Source organism: Bactrocera latifrons, unplaced genomic scaffold (genome assembly GCF_001853355.1).
Source record: "Bactrocera latifrons isolate USDA-ARS-PBARC rearing strain unplaced genomic scaffold, ASM185335v1 scaffold_329, whole genome shotgun sequence".
Lineage (NCBI taxonomy): Eukaryota > Metazoa > Arthropoda > Insecta > Diptera > Tephritidae > Bactrocera > Bactrocera latifrons.
In genome coordinates, this window is record NW_017536952.1 from 1 (window position 1) to 9,667 (window position 9,667).

A 9,667-nucleotide genomic window follows, 5' to 3' on the forward strand; every position below is an offset into this window, starting at 1 on the left:
CGTAAATGTACAGAGAAGATGGTTTTCTAACTCGTGCACACGCCACGTATATCTGGCATTTCCAGATTTATGCCACGCTCTTCTAGCGACTATCCTCGTGTCGTGTTGATTGTCATAGCAACTGCAATGTTCTCTGGAAACAGAATACGTTTGAACTGAAATGGCTGTCCCCTTGTATTCGATAACTGCGTCATAATCATCGGGTGCTATTGCACAGTTTAATATAATCCAACTTTGAAACGTAAATAATGCTGCGGCATACCAAGCCGCTGCAAAGAATTTACAAATTCCATGGATAATCCATGACTTCGTATCCCATAACTGACGAGAATTCGAAGGCTGATATGTCGAAATGATCTTCGTGAAAAGTATTCGAATATCAGTGGCATGCGAAGTAGMTATCCTCATCGTCCATCGTTTGTTTCCAGTGATTATCATGTCATGTGGCTCGCTTCTCAAAAAGTTGCACACACTGTACCATTCACGCAATGACTCAAATGAAATTCAACCACGTACATTTATCTATAGCAACCGAAGGTAGAAGCAATCGCCGTTTTCGGGTGGAATGTGTAAATTCGTCTTAAGGCATTAGTTGCATTAGTTGAGAACACACCTCGATGTCAATCTACTGGTTGTTCTTGCTTTCTGCATAACTATTTCTTCGAATATGCATTCCATGTATAATATCAAGGCATTTCCAAATAGGGCAATGTTCTCGCAAACGGATCACTGACGCAAGGGTTGAAACACACTCTTTAGCCATTCTCCAAATGAACCGCGTGATGCACAACAGTCGGAAAACTTTCATGAATTGCAAGAGTAAATATCCTACAAAGCGCTTTATTGCAGTTCACGTATGGACCCATTTACTTGCTGATCTCATCTCGTTCAAGGCCAATAATCGCCATGTTATTTTCTTTGGTAACGTACTTGCAAACGTATTTGATCGATTTCACCACACTGCAACTCAACATTGACATAAGTTTTGAATGTGAATTAGACAACAATGACCAATACGGTACGATTCATATGTTGTCAACTTCGACATTCACTCCTCTAAATTGAATGCTAAATGTTCTGCCATTGTCGTCTTGTGAGCGACGCCGATACAGTGGATATCAATCGTTTCCAGTTTGCGTTTCCGAGAGAAAAGCACGTGGATAGTGTTTCGTGCATTTATTGTCATACAAAACGATGTCGGATTGTGGTGTCCGCAAGGTCCATGAATCGTATTGGTTTTCATCTCTTTGCATAATACTGGATCCTTCTCTGCATCAGGAATTTCCACAGAAATGATTTCATGAATTTGATCTGGCGTTACTATCTAAAGAAGAATGTGTGCGTGCGGCAAACCTCTTTTTGCCACTTAGCAGAGTACATCCAGCATTTAACAGCACCATATATACCATAAGTTGCGTCAAGATAAAGTCCATCAAGTCGTGCTGTGACATCGCCGATGTGGCTTGGGCTGCCATATGTTGGTGGCAAAAAGAACGCCAACCGATATTAGCGCGACCTCTTCGTGGCTTCGTAACAACTCTCAATCTGTGATTAATCACTTTGTATGAAGCACACATAAAGTTTTCACGGAATAATTTTTAACAATTTTCTTTTGAATAGCCGGAATAAAAAAGTAACCTACCGAAATTGAACGATTCAAATAATTTACAAATCAAAATATTGAAAAACAAAACAAACAAAAATTGAAAAAAAAAATGTATGGAAAAAAGTTACTTTTTGGAATTGTCCAATTTTCCGATTTTTTCTCAAGAAAAGTAGAAGGTATTTTTATTTTAAAACCTTCCACAACGAACAACCTCTGAAAATTTCATCAAGACTGGTGCAGCCGTTCTCTTAGTGTTACAAATAAACAGTCATCTTTTGTATGGAAAAACAAATGGGTTGTTTTAAGGGTTTTCCGGCAATTATTCGAATCGTAAAAACCATCTTTGAACTTCAACGAACATTAAAAAAAAAAGAATTGGCCAAATTGGTCCAGGCATTTAAGTTGCAAATAATAATATGATGCTTCAAATTACAAAACTTTTGCTCAAGTACCTTTAAATTTCAAAAATGTATTTAATTTTCATTGTTTTACATTTTTTATAAGTGCTCTTGAATGATGCCACAAATCTCTCTGTTTACATATCTTTTTGGAAAGATTTGAATCTGGAAATCTTTAACGAATTTGAAGTCAGATATCAGATTATCTCGCTCCGTCTGTACCGAAAGGATTCTATGCCGCTCCATCTGCTGCCAGCCCCACTCTTTTACTTTATGCTTATAATTTTACACAACCGTCTTAATACTCGCTCTACTACATTTAATATTTCCGGGATGAAATTGTCGTCAGGATATGTGTAACGTGTAAATGAGATGCGTTGCCTGCGATATGTCAAACTGTCTGTTATTGTGACAGTTCATTGCTTTCAATATTCGTCAGTATGGCATCAAGTTGCGCCCCTTTAAGTTTTTTCCAAATAGAGGGGAAAACACCGCTGCAAACTAGTTGATTCGCCTATTAATCAAAACTTTACTCATACGTTTTCTGCACCTTCCTTAGGGTGTACTATCAAAATTTATCGGTCATTAGGTCTCAATCAAATATCATTCGCAATTTTCTTCACAATTCCAACGTGCCCATCGTTTTTTCTTTTCGCAAGGTGGCGCCAATTGGAGCCTGCGAGCGAAGCCAGGTCGTTCTACACCTAGTCCTTCCAAAGGAGTGGAGGTCTTCCTCTTCCACTGCTTCCTTCGACGGGTACTGCGTCGAATACTTTCAGAGCTGAAGTATTTTCGTCCATTCGGACAACATGACCTAGACAGGGTAGCCGCTGTTTTTTACTTCGCTGAACTATATCAATGTTGTCGTATATATCATACAGCTCATCTTTCCATCGAATGAGATATACGCCGTGGCCAACAAGCAAAGGACCTTAAATCTTGCCCAGAACTTTTCTCTCGAAAACTCGCAACGTCGACTCATCAGCTGTTGTTATCGTCCAAGCCTCTGCACCATATAGCAGGACGGTAATTATGAGTGACTTATAGAGTTTGGTTTTTGTTCGTCGAGAGAGAACTTTGCTTCTCAATTGCCTACTCAGTCCGAGTAACGCCTGTTGGCAAGACTTCTCCTGCGTTGGATTTCCAGGCTGACATTGGTGGTGTTTACGCTGAAGTCGAGTAGAAAATCGTTCGGCTGTCTGTTGTAATTGCAGCTTCGAACCTTCTTTGTGTTTGTTGACGTTCGTTTTTTGCTTCACAGAGGCGAATCTTGGCTGCAACAAGATAGTGGTCCGAGTCGATGTTAGGACCTCGGGGCTTATGCACGTCTGGAACACTGGAGACGTGTCATCCGTCTATCACAACACGATCGATCTGGTTGGTGGTTGGTGGTCCGGGGACAACCAGGTAGCTTGATCTATTTTCTTGTGCTGGAATACTACAGATAATCATATTTCGGGCCCCGGCGAAGTCGATCAGCCTCAACCCATTTTTGGATGTTTCATCGTGGAGGTTGAATTTACCGACCGTAGTGCCAAAGATACCTTTTTTGCCCACCCTGGCGTTAAAGTCGCAAAGCTCGATTTAGATATCGTGGCGGGAGCAGCTCTCATTCGTGTACGCTCCAAGCACTAATAGAAGGCATCTTTGGTCACATCGTCTTTCTCTTCCGTAGGAGCGTGGGTCCGAATCAGCGATATGTTGAAGAACTTCGCTTTGATGCAGATTATGGTTAGATGTTCATTCACCGAAGTGAATGATTGTACTTGGCGATGGGTTATCTCCCGCGAATGAGCTGTATGATATATGTATATGACGACTTTGACACACATAATTCAGCAAATTAAAATACAGTGGCTACGCTGTCTAGGTCATGTCGTCCGAATGGACGAAAACACTCCAGCTCTTAAAGTATTCAGCGCAGTACGTGCCGGGGGAAGCAGATGAGGAGCAAGACCTCTACTGTGTTGGAAGGACCAGGTGGAGAAGGACCTAGCTTCGCTCGGAATCTCCAACTGGCGCCACCTTGCGAAAAGAAGAAACGACTGGCACGCTGTTGTTAACTCGGCTATAACGATAAGCGGTTTCTACACCAGTAAAGAAGCAAAAAAAGACTATATGTAAGTATGTACTATATATATAAATGAGTGTTTGGTATTTAAATATGGATTAATTATTTTTTATACCATTATAGCCTTCATGCCAATCATAAAGGAAATCTTAATCAGTATATAACAATACTATAAAAAATTGTATATCTTTATCTACGTATAAATATATATATTTACATATGTAAGAATATACATGATATGCGTATACGTCGTGGCAAAAATAATTATATTTAGAATTTCACAAAATTTTCTACTTTCAGCGCATTCAATATTTAGTCATTTTTGAGTAGCTCTAGTGGACGTGTCGAGAAAAAGTTTCTATAATTATTTTCGGGTGTGCTTCTCCAAATATCTCGTAACTTTATAGGCCTGTATGTATAAACCATATATATATCATATATATATATATATATATATAGCATACTGAGAAATATATGAACTGAATATTGCATTCACTTGCGATATTGTGCTTATGAATTATAGAAAATGTGTTGTAACACTCCTCCTCTGAAAAACAATTTTAGTTTACATGTAATACAAGGAACTTAGTGAATTTTTGTATACACATATAAGTATATATATATATATATGACTTTTTCTCTTTGAGTATATTAATAGTGCAAAGTAAATAAATAAATACATTTATTTATATATATGTTACGTTATTTTTATGTGACCTTGAGCAAATTCATGTACCAAATATTTTATGCCAACAAGTTAATGTGAGAAAATAAGAGAAAATATGAGATTTCGAACCAGTTATCTATTTGCTTAACTTATGAATTTATTATATATGATAATACATCAAGAAAAAAGTATAAGAGAAAAAATACTTGAAATCTAGTGATTAAGAAGTCAATAATACTCCGACATAGTAGGAAAGTGATACAATTATTGAAGAATATATTTTCTTAATTACCTAATACTCATTTTCCTCTCTAAGGCGATGAATAAAGTGATAATAATAACTTGGGTACTCACAACGAGTCATAAAGCATCGTAAAATCATAAAATCATAAATTTTTGTACTAGTTTAAAAGTTTTGTTGTTGGATTGCATACTAAAATAAATTTACGCAAATACAACTCTGAACGCTATGTTTTCGGATCGTTACAACTTATAAATTTATGAGGTTATGTGAAACCCCTAAACATATATAGTGCCACTATAGTATTAAATTAACAAAAGTTGATATGGCTAGCAATGAGATCATTAAATAATAGTCTCCCCATAAATATAATTAAACTATCTTTACCCGCTGCTTCACTCGCATGAAATCTACTAAATAAATATGAAAAATACCTAAAACAAATTACTAAATACATAGTATATCCACAGCGCGGTGATCATATTTGTCGTGATGGTGGTAATCACAAAACCCCACTTAGTTTAGGAGTTTACCACAGAGAAAGCGTGACAAGTAATTTTTTTACATACACATATGTACATAAGTACATACAAGTATGTATATATATAGAAACGAAGACGTTTTCGATATATTTTCATTTTGCTAGATCTTCGAGTTATTCCACAATAAACGTGCTTGCCAAAATAAATAAATACAATAGTTTCATATCTTTTTAGTTCGATTGTATATATGTATACATTTCCATATAATTACGTAGTGATGAAAATTCATGACGTCATTTGTGTAACTTATGGTTATGGCGTTTGTAACACCTAAAACGTATCGAGATAAATATGTTGTTATAACTATAAGTGCGGGTGCATCTTTACATGTCCATTCGGATATCCATCCGTATGTTGTTGTAAGATATAGGTGTGAAAATTTAAATATCTTGATGCCGCTTCGAACACGTGTTAGTTGACATTCGTATTGGTCCATTCGTACATCTGCAAGTATTATGCGAAAAACTTTAAACTAAGGCAGAAATGAAGCAACAAATTTTTATCGACATAGCTTGCTTACTTTTCAAATCTAATTAAAGTTTGGTAAATAATATTTTTTGAGATCTTTAAAGAAAGGCCACCTAGTGCAACAGGGGTTCTACACTTACACTAGTCACTGTACCTCTATGAAAAACTTTGCTAACCGGTTTAGAAACGTCAGTTTATATAACAACTTCATTAAATTTTCATGCCTACTATCTCTATATCCAGGAATCGTATTAATTACCTGAGGAGACTTCAATTCTTATAAACATTAATTTATGACAGCTTCATTGAACAATTTTCATTAAGGTAACTTGTATTTGAGTCAGCGTTGAGTTCCATTTGTAGAAATCAGCGGGAATTTTGTAATGGTATTTGTTGTTTAAGCTAGAGGATTTTTAGCTGAAAAATCAAAATTTCTGGTTTGGCTTACATGATTCATTCTCAGTTTTTTCTTTGTGAATAAGTATATCTGATGTTAGAAAGCGAGAATCTCCCATCTTATAATCATTATAGAATGTTCAGCAGTTTGACTATAGGTTTTTCATCATACAATATACACTACTATTATTATTTTCGGAATAAAGCTGTTGTACCATTTGCGTTTATTGGCACTGGGTTGAATGTGGTAGCCGTAATGAGTCGGCGTTCTTCGTGGCTCGCCTGTGGATTTGTTGCCTTAGGTATAAGGTCGATTTTAGATTTAATTGCGCCCACAGTTAATGAAACTATCAATTGACATCCCTTTTTAAAGAAGTAAGAGTTATTTTTCATATATTTTCTTTGAGAGGTCTGATCGTAAGGTGGAGTCATTAAAAATTAGTAAAATGAAGGAAATTCGAACATAAAAGCACAATTCTTTGTATTATTACTATTATTATTTTTTAACTTTTGTAGAAATCTTCTTCTTCTTAATTGGCGTAGGCACCGCTTACGCGATTATAGCCGAGTTAACAACAGCGCGCCAGTCGTTTCTTCTTTTCCCTACGTGGCGCCAATTGGATATTTCAAGCGTAGTCAGGTCCTTCTCCACCTGGTCCTTCCAACGGAGTGGAGGTCTTCCTCTTCCTCTGCTTCCCCCGGCGGGTACAGCTTCGAATACTTTCAGAGCTGGAGTGTTTTTGTCCATTCGGACAACATGACCTAGCCAGCGTAGCCGCTGTCCTTTAATTCGCTGAATTATGTCAATGTCGTCATATACCTCGTACAGCTCATCGTTCCGTCGAATGTGATATTCGCCGTGGCCAACGCGCAAAGAAACATAAATCTTTCGCAGAACTTTTCTCTCGAAAACTCGCAACGTCGACTCATCAGTTGTTGTCATCGTCCAAGCCTCTGCACCATATAGCAGGTCGGGTATTATGAGTGACTTATAGAGTTTGGTTTTTGTTTGTCGAGAGAGGACTTTGCTTCTCAATTGCCTACTCRGTCCGAAGTAGCACCTGTTGACAAGAGTTATCCTACGTTGGATTTCCAGGCTGACATTGTTGGTAGTGTTTACATTAGTTACAAGATAGACGAAATTATCTACAACTTCAAAGTTATGACTTTTAACAGTGACGTGAGAGCCTAGTCACGAGTGCGACGACTGTTTGTTTGATGACAGGAGATATTTCGTCTTGCCCTCGTTCACTGCCAGACTCATTTGCTTTGCTTCCTTGTCCAGTCTGGAGAAAGCAGAACTAACGGCGCGGGTGCTGAGGCCGATGATATCAATATCATCGGCATACACCCGCAGCTGTACTCTCTTATAGAAGATTGTACCTTCTCTATTTAGTTCTGCAGCTCTAATAATTTTCTCCAGAAGTAGGTTGCAGAAATCGCACGATAAGGAGTCGCCTTGTCTGAAACCTCGTTTGGTATCGACCGGCTCGGAGAGGTTCTTCCTGATTCTGACGGGGCTTTTGGTGTTGCTCAACGTCAGTTCACACAGCCGTTTAAGTTTTTCAGGGATACCAAATTCAGACATCGCGGCATAAAGGCAGCTCCTTTTCGTGCTGTCGAAAGCAGCTTTGAAATCGACGAAGAGGTGGTGATTGTCGATTCTCTTTTCACGGATCTTTTTCAAGATTTGGCGCATGGAGAATATCTGGTCGATTGTTGATTTTCCAGGTCTGAAGCCACACTGGTAAGGTCCAATCAGTTTGTTGACGGTGGTCTTTAATCTTTCACTAGAATCTAATGCGTAATGTTTAGGAGACTCATTTCACGTTAGTTGGCCCAGATTGTGGGATCTCCTTTTTTGAGGATTGGGCATAGCACATTTAAATTCCAATCGTTGGGCATGCTTTCGTCCGACCATATTTTACAAAGAAGCTGACGCATGCTCCTTATCAGTTATTCGCCGCCGTATTTGAATAGCTCGGCCGGCAATCCATCAACCCCCGCCACGTTGTTGTTCTTCAGTCGGTCAACTGCTATTCGAACTTCTTCCTGGTCAGGCAATGGAACATCTGCTCCATCGTCATCGATTGGGGAATCGGGTTCGCCTTCTTCTGGCATTGTGCGCTCACTGCCATTGAGCAGGCTGGAGAAATATTCCCTCCATAATTCGGTGACTAGATTCTACAGAGTTTACTCCGGTCTTGAAACCTTCTGTAAGCCGCCGCATTTTTTCGTAGAATTTTCGAGCATTACCCCTGTCGGCCAGCTTATCAAGTTCTTAGTACTCACGCAATGCGGTCACTTTCTCTTTCTGTCTGAAAATGTTTGCTTCAGCTGATCTTTTGCACTTTCCGAAAGCCAATGGTTTCGGTTGCAGCTGTACGTAAGGAGTTTGAAATGCCGTCCCACAGTTCCCTTATACCGAGTTGTTGACAAGTGCTCTCAGAGAGCAGGAGTGCAAGCCGAGTAGAAAATCGTTCGGCTGTCTGTTGTGATTGCAACTTCTTGACGTCGAACCTTCCTTGTGTTTGATGGCGTGCGTTTTTGCTGCACAGAGGCGGGTGCGAATCTTGGCTGCAACAAGGTAGTGGTCCGAGTCAATGTTAGGAATTCGGAGCGCATTCACATCTAAAACACTGGAGACGTGTCTTCCGTCTATCACAACGTGATCGATCTGTTTGGTGGTTTTTCGATCCGGAGACAGTGAGGTAGCTTAATGTGTCTTCTTATGCTGGAATCTAGTACTTCAGATAACCATATTTTGGGCCCCGGCGAAGTCGATCAGCCTCCACCCATTTGAGGATTTTTCCTCGTGGAGGCTGAATTTACCGACCGTATTGCCAAAGATACCTTCTTTGCTAACTATGGTGTTAAAATCGCCAAGCACGATTTTGACATCGTGGCGGGGGCAACTCTCATAAGTGCGTTCCAAGCACTCATAAAAGGCATCTTTGGTCACATCGTCCTTCTCTTCCATCGGGGCGTGGGCTCAAATCAGCGACATGTTGAAGAACCTCGCTTTGATGCGGATTGTGGCTAGACGTTCATTCACCGGAGTTAATGATAGTACTCTGCAACGGAGTCTGTCTCCCACCACAAATCCCACACCAAACTTGCGCACCTTTATATGGCCACTGTAGTAAATGCCGCAAGGACCTACTCGTCTCTGTCCCTGTCCCGTTCATCGCATTTCTTGGACGCCGGTGATGTCAGCCTTTATTTTCACGAGGACATCAAGCAGTTGGGCAGCGGCACCTTCCCAATTAAGGGAGCGG

General features: G+C 39.4%; 1 protein-coding gene across 3 annotated transcripts in view; it reads left to right on the forward strand.

The window, feature by feature from the left end:
- The first annotated feature begins 4,400 nt into the window (after nt 1–4,400).
- Nucleotides 4,401–9,667, forward strand: part of LOC108971160 (muscle M-line assembly protein unc-89) — a 223,464-nt gene continuing 218,197 nt past the window's right edge. For all 3 annotated transcript variants that reach the window (XM_018937031.1, XM_018937032.1, XM_018937034.1), the window contains exon 1: nt 4,401–4,486. The gene's annotated coding sequence lies outside the window, so the exon portion shown is untranslated. The remainder of the gene's footprint in view (nt 4,487–9,667) is intronic.